This window comes from Puntigrus tetrazona, unplaced genomic scaffold (genome assembly GCF_018831695.1).
Source record: "Puntigrus tetrazona isolate hp1 unplaced genomic scaffold, ASM1883169v1 S000000776, whole genome shotgun sequence".
Lineage (NCBI taxonomy): Eukaryota > Metazoa > Chordata > Actinopteri > Cypriniformes > Cyprinidae > Puntigrus > Puntigrus tetrazona.
The window spans coordinates 134,753-153,047 of NW_025048382.1; the positions used below are offsets into that span (position 1 = coordinate 134,753).

Here is an 18,295-nt window from a genome sequence, read left to right on the forward strand (position 1 = left end):
ATATACTGCTCTATCATTTGGTATATCCCTTGGGAAAATTAACCCTATTTTTACAACAAAAAACTATGGTTGCTGTAGTTAAACCATGGTAACACTTGCTACACTAACCTTGTCTTAACCATGGTATTTGTAGTAAAGCTGACTTGGGGTTATAAAAATGAAACATAGCTCCTATAATCAATTCGTCCTGGTAAGGGCTGATCATTCATACATGAGGGGAAGTGTTTTACCAGAACTCGGTTTCCCGCCGCCACTATGAGCTGAGAGCCGTCGGGTCTGAAGGCCAGGTCATAGATGCTGCAGAGAGAATGAGACACGACCGTGACACACACACACACACACACACACACACACACACACACACATGTCTGACTCAAAGTGATGCGTTGTGATGATAACAGCGAAAGAAAACTGCAGAAATCACTCGTACATCTCGAGATGGGTCACCGACGCTTATATTGTTTACATAGCAACGGTTGCTAAGCACATCTATACCGCTCTGGAGTTAATGTAAAGAAAATCGAAGCGCCTTACCACTGCTCGACCTTATCCCGGTCGTGTACTTTATCTATCCATGTGGGAACTGCCCTCATTGTGAGAAATCAGGGTGTTTTCTGAGAAGCGCATGAATTCAACAGGTAATCTCTGAGAGAGCCGCAGACCGCAGAGGAAACACAACATGGAGACCAGCGGAGGCGCTGTCAAAATAAAAGTCCTCCCGCGTTACTCCTCGGGCCGCTTTCATAGCACGAGTTGATCAAAGAAACCAGGGTTATTTTATTTAGTGCATTCGACATGGCTCCAACTTAGTTAAACTGTCGATTATAAAAACCTCCTTAGCCCCGAATGATTTGGTCATTAGTTCAAGATTTAGACTTTAAAACCTTAAAACCTTCTTAGTGTCTTTTATGAAACAGACCCCACGATTAAAGTCCCGAGATTGGCTTGATATTGTTTGGTTTTGATATATTAACATTACTGCTGTTGTTAATGCTATTTTAAATAGTAAAATATTTCACAATATTACTGCTTCAAATAAATGACTTCCTTGAAAAACATTACAAATCCTATTGTTCAGCTATTGTTGACTATTAGTGTTACATACATAGGCGATACAAATAAAAGTGGGTTTTCACAAGGTTAAGAGAGAGCTAAATCACCCAAAAGTGTCGCTAGTTCTTTTGTGTTCGTGAGAGTCACCGAGAGCCGGCTGGACAGGAAGCACTTCTGGCGGTAGATGTTTAATGATATCTTCCACGTGAAAATGGAATCGTTGAGGAGCACAGATAGCTAACAGATTATTATTAACGTGCTTTACAAGCCACAAAACCTCACATTTGATTGAATGGGGTCTTTGTAAGAATGATGCAACTATGCAATGTTTGCTAACTATGTGCGTTAAATACTCAAACATTATTTATTTATTAAAATAGGACTTATTTTCCGATCTCAGATATGTGGAGTCACACTGAGTAAGTGAACCTGTCTGTGAACGTCTGAAAGTGAACGCGAGCTTGATGACACGGCCAGACAGCGTTTCAAAGCACATTTCAGAAGTCTAGTCACCTCACCGGGTTCGTCATCATGAAGCTGGCGGAGCTAAAGAAGAGCGCTGCGCTGTGCTCTTCGGTGTTTCAACATGTGAAATCATGCCGGAAAGAGAGGTGCTCCGGTGATAAGGAGTTAACCAGTAAACGGACACGGTCAAAGTCTCAAGACATTTACCTGCTTCTCTTTCTTCTTCTTATACCCCAGTCATTGCATGCTGCAATCATTTTATTATCATACTACACAAGGACAGGAAACCCAGGCACATTTTCTGTTCGATGTCGCTAGGACACACTCATTCAGACAGATGTCTTTCACTAAACACTGCTGAAGCAGCAGCTGTAGCCTCTGCTAAGGATGGAGAACCACGTCTGTCTGCTTCAGAAACAGCTTTCCTTCACGAGGCACCTGTAATAAAGCTCTTTACTACGAGAAAGACCGATCAGGTTCAAGTTCAAAGTGCAGTGTTTCTTCAATGTGAACAGAAAATATCAGCTCCATTTTTTTAGGTTTCTTTGAAGAGTAGAAAGTACAGCAGAACAGCATTGAATGCGAAATCTCTTTTCACATTATACAGGCATTTATCATCACGTTTGATCAATGCAAAGCATCCATCATCAAAGCAGCAGATAAAAGAATTCATTTCTATAAATAAATAAGTGAAAAGTTATACTGACTCCAAGCTTTTGAATGGTAGTGTATTTAGTTACCAGATTAGATCTTCCTAATCATTTTTTTTCTACTGAAAAATGCAGTTTTAAATAATCCTGAAGGTTTATTGATCAGCAAAGCAGCATATCGGGATGATTTTTGAAGGATGATGTGACACTGAAGACAATAAGGAACAGGTAACACACAGATGACAGCTGAGCTGAACGTGGAGAAATGTAGGACTAGTCTTTTAGTTAGTTATTAAATAAATGCTAGGTTATTGTGAGTTGTTGAATCGTTCACTCGACAGATCCATTCAACAGGAACAAAAGTCCTCCAACCACGTGTCATGAATTTAGGACTGGAGTCAAAGTTTTACTTAAAAGGTCTATTTCTGGAAAAAGAGTTTGGGATCTCAGGGAGTGACCGGGACTTCTGCTTTGGAATGCTTTCTATTGTTCATCATATTAACATGATGTAGTTTGAGGTCATACTTCATTGTGTGGGAAGTTCATGAAAGCAACAATGATTAACTGACCACAGATCTTTAAAGTAAAGAAAAGCAGTTCAAACTGTGTTGTGTAACAAGGTGATTCTTACACTACGGACACGTTTATGTTCTTTGGTCATATTTTTAAAAACACAAATCATTTTCACACAAATTCCTCTTTCTTTGTCAAACTATCAAAAATGTTATCTGCTAACTTTTAATGGGCCTGAACTGAGCGCTAATAAAAGTAAAAAAAAACATCATAGTATTTAATGCGAGACAACTATCATTACTACTCTTTGTACTAAATATATCTGCGACACAGCACTGATGTCATTTCCTCCACAGCACTGCACTGTCTCTTTAAAAGTGTGTGTGAAAGATTGTTTAGGTGGTTTCTATGGAAATGTTCAGTGACATCAGAGCACATTAAACTTTCATCAACAACTAAATATGTCAACTATATTAGTTTTTATTTCTAATTTATAATACTTTTACTTTTAAATCTATTTTTAAGAAGCACACTTGCACACACACACACACACACATACTCACACAGACACACACACTTGCACACACACACTCGCACACACACACACGCACTCACACACACACTCACACACACACACACACACACATACACACACACACACACAATCAATCAATCATTTTTATTTATATAGTGCTTTTAATAACACAGGTTGCATCAAAGCACTGAACAGTATGACGCAGAAGAATACAATTGTGTGTATGTGTGTGTGTGTGTGTGTGTGTGTGTGTGTGTGCATCAGGATCTGGTGATTGGTCCACAGAGCTCATCTAGGTGTTCTGGTCTCTGATGAACATAATCTCTGGGTGCTGATCCACCATCTAGTCTGGATACAAACTGTGAAACAGATTAAGAAAGAAACAAGACTAATATTAGCGTAGATGCCATTCTTTTTACGATGTCACAAGTACATCGTATTGTAGGAGTAGTGTTCCCAGTTCAAGCTTATCTAATTAATGCAGCCTAAAAATCTTTTAACAGATTTGAATAATAAAAAGTATGTTGGGGTGTTATGTGTAGGTTAGGTTAAAAAGATGTGTCTTTAATCTAGATTTAAACTGGCAGAGTGTGTCTGCCTCCTGAACAGAGTTAGGGAGATTGTTCCAGAGTTTAGGTGCTAGATAGGAAAATGATCTGCCGCCCGCAGTTGATTTTGATATTCTAGATATTATCAGATGGCCAGAGTTTTGAGAATGCAGCGGACGGGCAGGACTATAATGTGATAAGAGCTCGCTCAAGTATTGAGGAGCTAAACCATTCAGCGCTTTATAGGTAATTTGATAGGGAGCCAGTGCAGTGTTGACAGAACCGGGCTAATATGATCATACTTCCTAGTTCTAGTAAGGACTCTAGCTGCTGCGTTTTGGACTAGCTGAAGTTTGTTTATCAAGCGTGTAGAACAACCACCCAATAAAGCATTACAATAATCTAACCTTGAGGTCATAAACTAATATAACACAAATTAATTTTTCTGCATTAGAGGTTGAAAGCATAACACACACACACACACACACACACACACACACACACACACACACACACACTCACTCTCTCTCTCTCACACACACACACACACAGTCACACACACACTCACAGTCACACACACACACACACACACACACACACACACACACACACACACACACACACACACACACACACACACACTCTCATACACTCACAGTCACACACACTCAGTTATAAATGAAGTCGGAGATGTGTGATATAAACTGCAATTGAAAGAAAACAAGTCAAGAATTTCCCGTATATGGGCTAAATTACAATTGTGGGATAATTTTTTTTTTATTCTTATTCAGTGGTGTAAATGGACTGGTTTTATTTGAGCATATCCTAAAAAAGTATGCTCTGTTCTGTCTTTAAAGGCTGCTGTAGACATAAAAGAGTATTCTGTTCACTCTGAACTTTCAAAAATAATAAATATAAAACAAAATGATTGAATAAATCTGACTGCGGTCTGTCTAATTGGTGCTCAACCTGATATTAACGAACACCTTCACTGCTGAGTTATTAATCTTCCACAGCTATATAACGATAAAGCGAGTGCGCTTTGGACCGAGAGCCGGTTATAGGCGTGACTAACGACAACTAGCGAGTTGTTCGGCGGTGTGTCTGCAGGGATGGAGCCGCGGGAGAGCGCGGTGTGGCGGGGCTCCTCGGGCCGGCTCCCGCTGCAGCTGAGCGGCGGAGCACAGAGCGGCCGCTTCGCCTGGGTCCGGCCGCCGAGGTCCGGCGCTCGCTGGGACGTACTGCTGGAGGTGGAGGGTGTGAGTGTGTCCGGACTGACCCTCGGTGACCTGCTCGGTCTGCTGGAGCTCTGCGAGGATCCCGTCCGGATCAAGACCGCGCGAGCAGGTGACTCCCACCGCTTTACATCCGTACACAACAATACGAGAGACTTTCTTGTCATCGTGTCACTTTTTATCGAAAGTTGACCTAACTGATTTATGATGTGCTGTATTTGATCTCCTTCTGGAAATGGAAGTGTGACTGAATCAAGTCGAGTTCAGGGAGGAAAAAGCGTTGGTTCTAGACATGTTCAAAGTTTAATTATAAACTGTGTTTGCAGATATATACCTTACTTGAAAGACATTTCAATAAGTTTGAATTATTTTTGTCACGCTTTAAAATATGATTGTTCTGATGTGTTATTAACATTACTGTAAGATTACAACACATTAATTGCAGTGTTTTTAGCTCTGTCAATCATTTACTCATCTTCATGTTTATTCCAGACAGCTGCTGCCATTGTTATTATTTTTTCTTCATATGGAAGTCAGTTTGGAGCAACATGAAGAAGAAATGTTTATTTTGGGGGTCTCCTGAAGGTCTCTAGGACAGTTAAAGCACTGTGTTTAGCAGACGAGAACATCAGCTTCAGTGTGATTAAAACAACAGCTTTCATGAGTTTAAACTCACCAGGACGAGCCTTCATGACATTATTAGTCAGCCTTACATCATATCACACACCCTCGTGAACACACACACACACACACACACACACACACACACAGGAGCTGTGGCAGGACTGTGTTCATCTGTGGACAATCATTGAGCAGGTTATGTAACAGAGAACACTGCCTCATTATTCCACACCTCTCTCTCTCTCTCTCTCTCAGATCTCTGGGAACAGAGGCGCGTCTCTATCTATCTATCTATCTATCTATCTATCTATCTATCTATCTATCTATCTATCTATCTATCTATCTGTCGATCTGTATGCCCGTCGTTATATTGCTCTATTGTTCTATTTATTTGTCTATCTATCTCTCAAGTTTCATCAAAAATAGCTTAATTTGCGTTCTGAAGATGAACAAAGATCTTACAGGTTTGGGGTGGTTTTCACACACACACACACACACACACACACACGCTTCTTTAACCCTTCACCTCCCTTCAAACACAACTGCAGGCACTTTTACGTCTCAAAACATTTCTCACAGTTTCACAGTCTGTGTGGGACTGAGATGAGTTCGTCACTGCTTGACCCCTGCCTCTGCTTGGCACATGAAGGTCTGGCTGCAGGAGATCTTGTGTTTTGAGTCTGGAAGTGCGAGACTGAAGAGGTGATGCAGCACAGCTCCTCAGGGGCCCGGATGGAGGGCCTCAGGGACGGTTGCTAGGTTCCAGTCTCCACACACATGCGCTCAGAAACCTGAAGCAGGTCTGAAGTGTTATTTTGAGAGGTTATGTGTACCATCATAACATCAAATCAAACGTTTCCATTCATCTTAAGAAAGGCGTTTCAGTTGGTAACAAGCATTGTTCAATACCGAAGCCACGTTTTCAAAACTCTTCACACACTCAGAGACACAGAAGTCTATGTGACCAAACTGTGAATCATTTCTCATTGCTTTCAGACGAAATGTATGCAATGACCACATTTTTCTAAATTCACAAACACTTTTGTCATTCATACTCACAACCTGAAAACACATTCAAATCACAATGATCACAAACTATCCATTTCTGCAGGAATTATATTCAAACAGAAAATCTGAGAAAATATTTAGTTTTTTTCTATTGCTAAGTCTCTTTGTCCAGTCTCTAGTCAGAGTTTCAGATATTCAGTCAATTAACACGTTTCTAAAATGCTTACATTTTCTTTTTACACAAACAAGTGTTTACCCCCCCCAAAAAAGATCATGGATCGTTCTTATCATTTTTTACAAATGTTTAAACACAGCAGGTCAGAAATGAAGGCCTACTGTTCCAGACCTAAAATATAGTATAAAGCGTCTAGTCCTGCAGCTCAAAAGAATTGAGAAATATCTCTTTATAAAATAAAATACTGTAACAGCTGAGTAACAGATCACTGAAATATTTAAAAAATAGTTTATTCCTCCTCACTTGATGGAATAGTCTTTTTTTACCAACATAGAATAAAAAATACAATTTTGAATTGGTTTTGTGGATGAACAACACTGAATTAGAGAGAGAGAGAGAGAGAGAAATATGAAAGTTATGTATTTCATGGAATATAAAGAGTGAAAGGTAACTGACTTTATCTTAGAATTATGACTGTTTTTCTTGCAATTGTGAATTTACAGTATTTCAAAACTCTGATAAAGTAAGTAACTGTAAGACATAAACTCACAGTTACAATAACAGATATCTGAACCGTGAACAATTAGGGTTTTTCTTTTTTTTTTATGTGGTGGAAACAAGCCCAGTTTTTCTATTGTAATGACTCCTTCAGTTTTAGATGCTGTCATGTCTTGCCAAGAGTAAACACATTCAGCACCGTAAAATGGGTTTCAGTTGAAGGTAAAATGAAGATTACAAAACATACATATAGTCTGTTATTGTCACGGTCTGAGGAGAGATGAGGCAGGCAGGCAGGAAAACACTGGCAACGTTTTAATGAAACTTAAGATGGGCTTTACGCCGAGCATACATCAGCTCAAAACCAGGAAGAAACAAAAACAAATACTCAAATGCGGATAGTCCGTATCAGCAGGGGTGATCACAGGGAGAACGAGTTCGGGAACGCAGACAGAAGTATGGGAGCGTAACTTCAATCCCAGCCGAGGAAAGACTGGGTTTCCGGAGTATATAAGGAGGTGAGTTAATTACTAACAGGTGTGGTGAACAGGTGGCTAGAATTCTGGGGATGATGAGCGGGTGATTGGCGTGGGAGACGGTGATCTGGTGGGTGTGTTTGTGACACTACCCCCCCCTCTACGGGTGCCTCCTGGCGCCCGCGAACGGCGACGGGGACGGCCACGGGGACGTGGAGCTGGGCATTCTGGATGGGCCTGGTGGAAGTCTTGGAGGAGTGTCGGGTCCAAGATGTCATCGCGGTTTACCCACGACCGCTCCTCAGGGCCGAATCCCTCCCAGTCCACTAGGTACTGGAGGCGGTTGCCCCGTTGCCGAGAGCCAAGGATTTCCTGGACCCGGTAGACGTTCTCGGTGGGTTCGATCTCGGGAGGTGGGGGGGGTAGTTCCGCGTCTGTGGAGGGAGGAAGAACAGGATTAGTGAATTTTTTCAGGAGTGAAACGTGGAAGGAGGGTGAGATACGATATTGACGTGGTAGTTGGAGCCGGTAGGTGACAGGGGTGATCTGCCGGGCCACGGGAAAAGGACCAATGTACCGGGGACTCAGCTTTTTACAGGGCAGGCGAAGACGGATGTCTCGGGTGGAGAGCCAAACCAATTCTCCCGGCTGGTAGATGGGGTTAGGTGACCGACGGACATCCGTCTGGTGTTGATGGCGTCGCACTGCCTGTTGAAGCTGGACATGGGCTGAGTCCCACACCCTCTCGCTCTCCCGGAACCAGTAGTCTACCGCCGGAACCGAAGAGGGCTCACCCGACCAGGGGAACAGAGGAGGTTGGTAGCCCAGCACGCATTGGAATGGGGTGAGCCCGGTGGTGATCTGGCGGAGTGAGTTCTGGGCATACTCGGCCCAGGGCAGGTACTGGTTCCAGCTATTCTGGTTCTGGTGGCAGTAAGCGCGCAGGTATCGGGCAAGCTCCTGGACCTTACGTTCCGTCTGGCCATTTGCCTGGGGATGGTACCCGGAGGTGAGGCTGACTGTCACCCCCAGTAGACGGAAGAACTCTCGCCAGACCCGTGATGTGAATTGCGGGCCCCGGTCCGATACCATGTCTTCGGGTAGTCCGAAGTTTCGGAAGACGTTGTCGAAGAGAGCCAGAGCGGTGTCCAAAGCTGTGGGAATACCAGGTAAAGGGACAAATTTTACATTTTAGAGAACCGGTCTACTATTATTAATACAGCTGTGTGGCCGTCAGAGGGAGGTAGATCGGTGGCAAAATCAATTCCGATGTGGGACCAGGGCCGCTCGGGTATGGGGAGAGGTTGGAGCTTGCCTGCCGGGAGCCGACGAGGTGTGGAGGTTACAGCACAGACTGGGCAGGAGCGGACATACCTAGCAACGTCTTGTGTCATCCGCGGCCACCAGAACCTTTGGGAGAGAATAGAGAGGGTTCGGTACCTGCCAGGATGCCCGGTTCCCAGAGAGGTGTGTGCGGAGTCCAGGAGGCGGCGCAGGCGAGATGGTACATATAGGCGGCCCTCCGGACCTCCCGGCGGAGCGGGTTCCTCGCGGCTGGCGGCACGGATCTGGTCCTCCAGTTCCCACACTATAGGAGCGGCAAAGATATGAGGAGGAAGAATAGGTTCGGGTGAGTCGGGTACCTGATCAGGTTGATGAATACGGGAGAGCGCGTCGGCTTTGCCGTTCTTGGAGCCAGGTCTGTAGGAGATGGTGAAATTAAAGCGTGTGAAGAATAAGGACCAACGGGCTTGTCGGGGGTTCCGGCGTTGAGCGTTTCTGAGGTATTGGAGGTTTTTGTGATCTGTGATAACCCGAGAAGGGAACTGGGATCCTTCCAGCCAGTGCCGCCACTCCTCTAGTGCGAGCTTGATGGCGAGGAGTTCCCGGTTGCCTCACGTCGTAGTTCTGCTCCGCCGGGGACAGTTTGCGGGAGAAATACGCACATGGACGGAGTACGGGAGGTTCGCCATGCCACTGGGAGAGGACGCCACCGACTCCCAGGGTAGCCGCATCCACCTCGACCACAAAGCGCTTGTTGGGGTCCGGATGATGGAGGATGGGTGCAGTGCAAAAGGCCTTCAGGGTTTGGAATGCATGTTGTGCCTCAGGGTCCAGGTGAAAGGTCTGTTGGAGGAACGGGTGAGAGAGGTTAAGGGAGCAGACAGGTTACTGTAGGCGGGAATGAATCGACGATAGAAGTTAGCAAATCCGAGAAAACGTTGTACTTCCTTTATAGAATTGGGTTTCGGCCACTCCTGCACTGCCCGGGTCTTCTGGTGATCCATCTGGAGGCCCGCAGGGGTGACGATATAGCCCAGAAAGTGAACAGAGGATTGGTGGAAGCGGCATTTCTCCAGTTTGAGGTAGAGGTGGTGGTATCTCAGGCGGGTTAGGACTTGACGTACGTGTAGGCGATGAGTTGGAAGATCCGGGGAGTAGATGAGAATGTCGTCAATATAAATGATGAGGAAGCGGTTTAGCATGTCTCGGAAGATCTCATTCATGAAGTCCTGGAACACTGAGGGACTGTTGGCGAGGCCATACGGCATGACAAGATATTCGTAGTGTCCGGTGGGAGTGATGAACGCTGTTTTCCATTCGTCACCCCTGCGGATACGAATAAGATTGTAGGCGCTTCGGAGGTCGAGTTTTGTGAAGACGGTGGCTCCACGAAGGTTCTCCAAAGCGGCAGGAATGAGAGGAAGTGGATAGGCAAATTTGACGGTCTGGGAGTTGAGGGCTCGGTAGTCGATGCAAGGTCGGAGGCCACCGTCTTTCTTGGCCACGAAGAAGAAGCTGGATGCGGCTGGCGAGGTAGAGGGACGAATGAAACCTTGTTGGAGGGCCTCCTCCACGTACTCCTCCATCGCCGCCCTCTCCGGGACTGATAAGGGGTAGACATGACCTTTGGGAAGTTTGGCACCTGGCAGTAGGTCAATGGCGCAATCCCATGGCCGGTGTGGAGGAAGGTGAGTAGCCGCCGACTTGCTGAACACATCCTGGAAATCCTGGTACGGTTCGGGAATGGGCGTGTCGTGCTCGGGCTCCGGACTCTCCACTGAAGTGGATCCTACGGGTATGGAAGGATAATTATAAACAGGCAGGGGCAGATTCTTCAAGCAGTTTTGGAAACAGAAAACACTCCATTTTTGGATTTCACCGGTCCTCCAGAGGATGTCAGGCTGGTGTTGCTCCAACCAGGGTCTCCCGAGCACGACATCCACCACGGCGTCCTCTAGGACGAGGAGCTGAAGTTCCTCCAGATGAAGCTGACCGATTTGCAGGGTGAGAGGTGGTGTGGTGCGGTGGACGCGGCCCCGGCCCAGCGGGGTTCCCTGGATGGTGCTGATGCTGTAGGTAGTGTCATTTGGGTGAGAGGGAATCTGGTGTCTGTGGAGGGTCCTCGAGGAGATGAAGTTTCCGGCGGCACCGGAGTCCACAAGGATATAAACTGGGAAGAGGTGGTTGGCATGGATCAATGTACCAGCGATATGTGGTAGATTGGTAACTTGAGGAGTGAAACGAATCGTACTCACCGCTGGGCGCGGGGGCCGGACAGGACAGGTGTTGAGGCGGTGATTCGGGTGTCCACAGTAGAGACATAGGTTGGCAGCAAGTCGGCGGGTGCGTTCGGCGGGAGTGAGATGGTAGGTGTCCGTAATCATGGGCTCGTCGGCTGAAATCGGAGGCGGTGAGGTAGGTGGCGCTGGTGGCTGACGGGGATCCACACAGGCATTAAGGTTTTGGGAAATATGGATCGCTTTGTTAATAAACGCTTCTAGTCCCACGGTATCCTCATATATCGCCATTTGCTGGCGAAGCGCCGGCTGTAATCCCCGGCGGAACACGGAGAGTAGCGCCGGCTCATTCCAGCCACTAGCCACCGCCAGAGTTCGGAAGCGAATGGCGTAATCGTGAATCCCTGCGTCTGCCTGTCGGAGATTAAACAGTTCATCATGTACAGAAAGTAGGGAGGTAATGGGTCCAAATACCTCTTTCAAATGAGTCAGGAAGGTGGTGGCTGAATTCACGACAGGGTTCCGGGCTGAGTGGAGGGCTTCCGCCCACTGCAGCGCTCGTCCTGGTAACAGTGCGATGATAAAAGTTACTTTGGCAGCTTCGGAGGTGAATTGGTGCGCCTGTGACTCCAGATACAGGGAACATTGTAGCACAAAACCGTTGCACGTTTCTCTCTCACCGGAGTACGGTGACGGTCGAGCGAGGGGACATGCCGGAGCTGGAGTGGGTCGGGACAAAGCCGCGTGGATAGCCGCGGCGATCTCGGATAGTGGATTCGGCGAGCTGGTGGGTTCCGTGTTGGCGTCTTCTTCCATCTCGTCTTATATCAGGGCTGGGATTCTGTCACGGTCTGAGGAGAGATGAGGCAGGCAGGCAGGAAAACACTGGCAACGTTTTAATGAAACTTAAGATGGGCTTTACGCCGAGCATACATCAGCTCAAAACCAGGAAGAAACAAAAACAAATACTCAAATGCGGATAGTCCGTATCAGCAGGGGTGATCACAGGGAGAACGAGTTCGGGAACGCAGACAGAAGTATGGGAGCGTAACTTCAATCCCAGCCGAGGAAAGACTGGGTTTCCGGAGTATATAAGGAGGTGAGTTAATTACTAACAGGTGTGGTGAACAGGTGGCTAGAATTCTGGGGATGATGAGCGGGTGATTGGCGTGGGAGACGGTGATCTGGTGGGTGTGTTTGTGACACTAATATGCAGGTAGAACTGAAACATGTTAGAATTATATCAGTCTATGCGCTATGATTGAGTATATGTTTCTGTTGGATTGAAAACTAGATTTTGACCAAATCGCTCAATTTTGAATCAGGTTTGCTGTGTTTTGAACCATTTGGTCAAAATTCATGTCGGTAATCCAGTTTTGAAAATGTGGTTTCAGTACTGAACCATTCTTGTTAGCTACTGAAAAAAATGCCTGGCACAGGGGTTTAAGATGGACCTCTAGTGCATGTCTATATTTGAATACTACTATGTCATAGGCAGGTGACATCATCGGCCAAAAAGCTTTAAAGCACATGGAGTGCTAATGGCATCAACTTCTAAGCAAGTGCTGGCATAGATGCCGGAACTCAGCGAGGAGACATGGTTACATACGTAACCTGGAGATGTTCCTCTAAAACAGGAACCAAGGTTTCCTCCACATGTCCAAGGCATGTACGTCTCGGCGTGACCCTTTGATCATGTGAAACCCTGGTCCTGAGCCATCACTGTAGGGTTCTCATGTAGAGCTGGCCAAGGGGTTTCACGCTGGGACGGAACTGCCATCAGACCCAGCCATCTCCGAGACTGCTTGACAGTGAGTGAACGGCCTTCTCACACTCTCACGACTGAATTGAGAATCGACTCGACTCGAGCAGGAGACATTCGTGCCTGGTCGAATCCCACGTCAAGATAAGTGGTTCTCTGTACTGGAGAAAGCACACTTTTCTTGGCGTTCAGTCTTAACTTCATGGGGTGAGAGTGCAAGGCCGAATGGAAAAGCCTCCAATACTGGTAAGCCTCATGAACTTCCTGTGAGAGGGAAGGATGGAGATGTGGACATACAGGTTTTTTAGATCTATCGTGACAAACCAGTCCTTGGATTGATTCAAAATGCGACCTCAGGCCTCCATCCTTCCTTGGATGTAGAATTTGGATTCTCTTAGATGAAGAGGAACCACCTCGATGGCCTCCTCCCTTAAAGGAGTATCTACTTCCTGTTCCATCACCAGAGCCTACTCAGGGCTCATCAGAGTGGGGCAATGTGCAGGACCCACTGAGACACATTTGACAGTAGCCAATACTGCTAAGGGCAGCAGTCTCTCAAGACTGGCCTCTGGTGTTCCCACAGTGTCTAAGATGGCTGGTCTACTTCGCTGGAGACAGGAACCTGGCAGGGCCGGCAGACGGATCTCCTGAGGGCACTGAGTGTGTACTGCGGTGTACACAGGGACCTGGCCTTTGAAGACCACACTGTAATCTAGCTTTTCATTCACAGAAATCTTTTTTATTTTCCCCTACAATCTGTTTTCTATTTTATCTTTTCTGAATTCTATTTTATGATTTATTGCAAACTTATCATCAAAAATGTTTTATTGAGTCGTTCCCCTTTAATTTCGAGGCCACGCCCCTCTCCTCATCAGAGAAGCGCTCGTCGAGCTGAGGGAGCATCATAAATAATTTTATTACAATATATTACTGTCTTCATTAGTTCTCTGTTTCAGGTATGGTTCTATTTGTCCATATGTCCATCAGTTTTGTAAACGCGTTCTTTCGCGAAATGGTCTGTTTTAAACTAAAAAGACAACAAAAGAGGATTTCTCGTGAGTGATTAGCAGGTTATACAGTACGGAGAGAAGAGAGGTCCTGTTCTGTGTTTGAGATGAGGCACGGATCTAACCTCATATGATCTAGCACCGTGTCCGCTTGGATCATTTCAGTACATTGATTACATTGTACATCAGCACACAGACAGCAGTTTCATTTCATTTCGCGGTAACCAAGGAAACGCTGCATCTCTGCTGCTCCACCAGCGCCACCTGCTGGCAGATATATATATATATGTCGCATGAAAGGAATTTTTTTCTTTTGCATGGATAAATAATAAGCCTTATAATATTCCATAAAACAGTAACTGTCTATTTTGCACTGATTAGTGTGTGTGTGTGTTTTCAGGTGGCAGACTGAAGAAGGACTTGAGTTATTTCTTGAGTCAGCGCTTTCAGAAGGGCTCAGCAGATCAGCGGCTGCAGGAGAGCATCAGAAACAACCTGCACCGCTACAGTGCTCCCTGTGAGTCCAGCACAACACCGAACACACACCACAGCCAGCGTTATGACCGACTGACACGCGGTAGTTCAGTGAGGTCGTCCACCAGGGGGCCTCAGCACACCTCCCTGAGAATCCTTCACATGATTTTTAATTGATCTAATCGCTGTCTTAGAAACTGCATGCAGTTCTCAGTAAGTTGTTTGTGCAAGCAGCCGGCGAGTCTTCGTCATCTCTTCAGCATTTCACGGCTGTAAACAGCAGTATAGAGCAGCACAGAGGTGACCGGTGAGAAAAGTGTGTGAAAGCTGACTGTCGTTCCAGGAGCGCTGCGATTCGGAGCAGGCCGTGCGCAGATTAAAAAGCTTGTCCTGTTTGATTGCACGTTCTGCTGTGAGTCTGCTGCCATGTGACGCTAAATCCGGTAAACTGCTTCAATCCTCCGGGTTTGAGGATTATAATGATTCTCTGAATGTGATATATTGGAAAGGGACTCGGCTGTGTTCACAAGAAGAGACACTGCACATCTAATAAACACGAGAGTCTTCTACTGCACAGCCTGTTCATAGAGGAACATTTGACCGTTGTATGCATGGATTTTAGGTCTCTTAACCTCACTCCAAACCTAAACCTAGACATAATTATGGAGAATGTAAAAAATAGGAATATCTCTGAATCCCGCCGAATAGCTCAATTATTATCTTGTTATTAACTGTTATATTGTTAACATTTTAAGCGGTCAATAAGTGACGCTTATTTGTTTTGAAGAGGAATGTTGAAACTAGAAGTGTATCTCATTTCTCCCTTTAGGATTATTCTTTCTTCAAGTTTGCAAACTGAGGAAGATTAATATGATTTTAGATTCTGGTTCTTCAGCTTTTCTTCATCTTCATCTTCAAGGCTTTGTATCATTCAGTGCCTAACAAAATGTGGCGTGAAATAAAATCCATGTGTCTTCTTCTGTGAGGTGAATATAACTGCCAGCTGTCCTTCTGACTGCCACGAGCAGCTCTGAGAAGAAAGTACACAGACACTTTGGGGGGATTTCTAGGCATTTCTTTAAAGAAAAATGTATTAATTATGACTTTCCACAACTTGTGAGATGAGCAGTAGCTCATTATCATTTAAAAAGTCATGCACTGAAACGGATCTCTGTGAACCGAGCGGTTTTTGACAAACTAAAAAAGAGTTTACATTACCATTTAGATTTTTTTTTTTTTTTTTTTACGTTTCATAAGGAATAAGCAAAGGACGCAATGTGCTGTAGATGAGACAGAGGCTAAGGGAAAGATGTGAAACAATGATTTACTTTATTAATGAACTATTGAAACAAAATGTCAGATGACTTTGAGTCTCTAAACCTGTCCATTAATTTGTCAGATCTCTGGTAGAGAGTGTGATTTTAGACATATTTCAGTGATACACTGGGAATTCATATTAATCTTCTCATTTCTGAGCGACCTTGAAAGTGTATATCATTATGTATATACATTAAGACGTACATAGATATTTTATATAATATGAAGAAATGTTCAAATACTACTAAAATAATCTAAACTGTAAATAAGGCAACAGTAAATATTATTTACATTTCCTTCACTTTCTGCCCGACTGAAGAAAATACAACAGTTCACACAAAGGCAGTTTAAACCTGTGTTCAAAGCTGATTGGTGGCCTCTTTCTGTGCGTGTGCAGTGATTGGAGGATGCCATTCCATCTGGTTTGTTCTCTCTCTCTGATTGGCTGACTGTGAGTTTGAATCTGTCTTTGTTTGTATTTAAATGAGTATTCTTTATTTTAGCCCGGTGAGAGTACGTGTGCCAAAACATGCTGGCAACAAAAAACCAATCGATTTTTACACGGACTCTTTCATTGCTCCACTGCACGTGTGCTTCTGCTTTAGTTAGTCTTCATCAAGTATTATGCTCGTTTTCGTTCACCTTGCCTTGTTAAGCGTTAAATCCAAACTAGTGTTGATAGTTGGGAGCTGGTGTCCATTCAGTTAAAATGCATATATTATGTCAAGAATAGTCAAATCAGCTTTATATAAATAATGAATTTGACAATACAGATCGCGTCAAATCAGCTTTACAGTATTAAATAGGAAGTGATATGTCAATAATGCAAAAGAAAGATAGTAAACACTCAATTTTCAGTACAATTTTCAGAACACAGGATCATAATGTGATAAGAGCTCGCTCAAGTATTGAGGAGATAAACCATTCAGGACCTTTTATGTAATTAGCAAGAATATAAAATCTATCCGATGTTTGATAGGGAGCCAGTACAGTATTGATATAACTGGCTAATAGGGTCATACTTACTAGTTCTAATATTCCAAAGGTTATTTAGATACAGTTTTGACATGGAGTTTGAAATTTCTAAGCGATGCTGAAGAATTAACAGAGCAGCCCTCAAGCCTTAGACAGTGTTCTAGATTATTACATGTGGGCTTTTAGGTCAGATAATTAACACCTGCAATTAACACCAACAAAAACAAAAGAGCAATGTGCTCTTTGAAGTTCAGCTGGTCATCAAAGATTATACCAAGATTTCTGACCAAAGTTGAGGGGGCAATTGTTGATGGACCTAACTGAACTGTAAAATAATTCTGTAGACCTGTGTAGGGTAGCAGGGAAGATAAGATCACTCTTTCCCAGGTCGAGCTGTGGTGATGTTCTTTCATCCATCGTGAGATGTCCTCCAGGAAGCCTGAGATCTGTGCAGCTAGAGTTGGATCATCTGGTTAAAGAGATAGAGTTGTGTGTCATCAGCTTAGCAGTGGTAGGAGAAGCCATCTGCTTGTATGATGGGACCCAGTGATGTAGTGTATATGGAGAAGGAACCCTGAGGAACCCCAGTGACCAGCTGATGTGCTGTTGAAGTTTACTTACAAAGCAGTCTTTCGTGGTAGAAGTGATCATTCTACCATACTTGTAACAAGGAATATAATTTACAGTTTATGCTAAAATGAGTTCACACAAGACTAGATAATGATCTGAGATATCATCACTTTGCTGCAGAATTTCAACACCATTAAGAGTATGATTTTGACTAGGAGTGGTTCAAAAAGAGCACATCTAGGATATGATCAGTGATCATGTAATGTACAAAAAGCGTGTCTAAAGTGTCTATGATTATATGTGAACACTAGAACTAATTGTGCTGTTGGTGCTCAAATGTCACTGGACAATCTGAAAAAGCGATGTTGAGCATTGTTTTTCCTGTCTGAATAGACAGATGTATTTGCATTCGTGGTTTGCCTCGTTTTGCTGTCATCCAGCCTTATAAAATCATGCAAATGGAAAATGCACGCAGTCATTCTCGTAACTTAACACCAGTAAAACAAATCTGACACACATCTGATTGAATGCATGCATGAAGCTGAAGCTAGTCAGACCCATACTACAAGACTACAAAAAACTACTAAAAAATCACATAAACGTAGTCTTCAGGTTATCACTTTATAATCATGTCCAGTTGTAAGGCATTTAGAAGTGATCAGTTAATGATGAACCAATGACTTACAAAACGTAAGTGTTAGTAGATAATGGTACAACGATTTATAAGTGATTAATAATATTTTAACTAGTAACTATACAGGAAACATATTTAGTTAACTAACATTTTTTTATTTAAACGTAACTAAAATATATTGTTTGCAACCTCTTACATTGAAAAAATATATATCCTTTTACTAAGGATTATTTCATGATGCTATTTAAGATAACTTAC

The 18,295-nt window shown here is 44.1% G+C and overlaps 1 pseudogene; it reads left to right on the top strand.

The window, feature by feature from the left end:
• The first annotated feature begins 4,857 nt into the window (after positions 1-4,857).
• LOC122335425 overlaps positions 4,858-18,295 on the top strand; it is a 44,785-nt pseudogene continuing 31,347 nt past the window's right edge.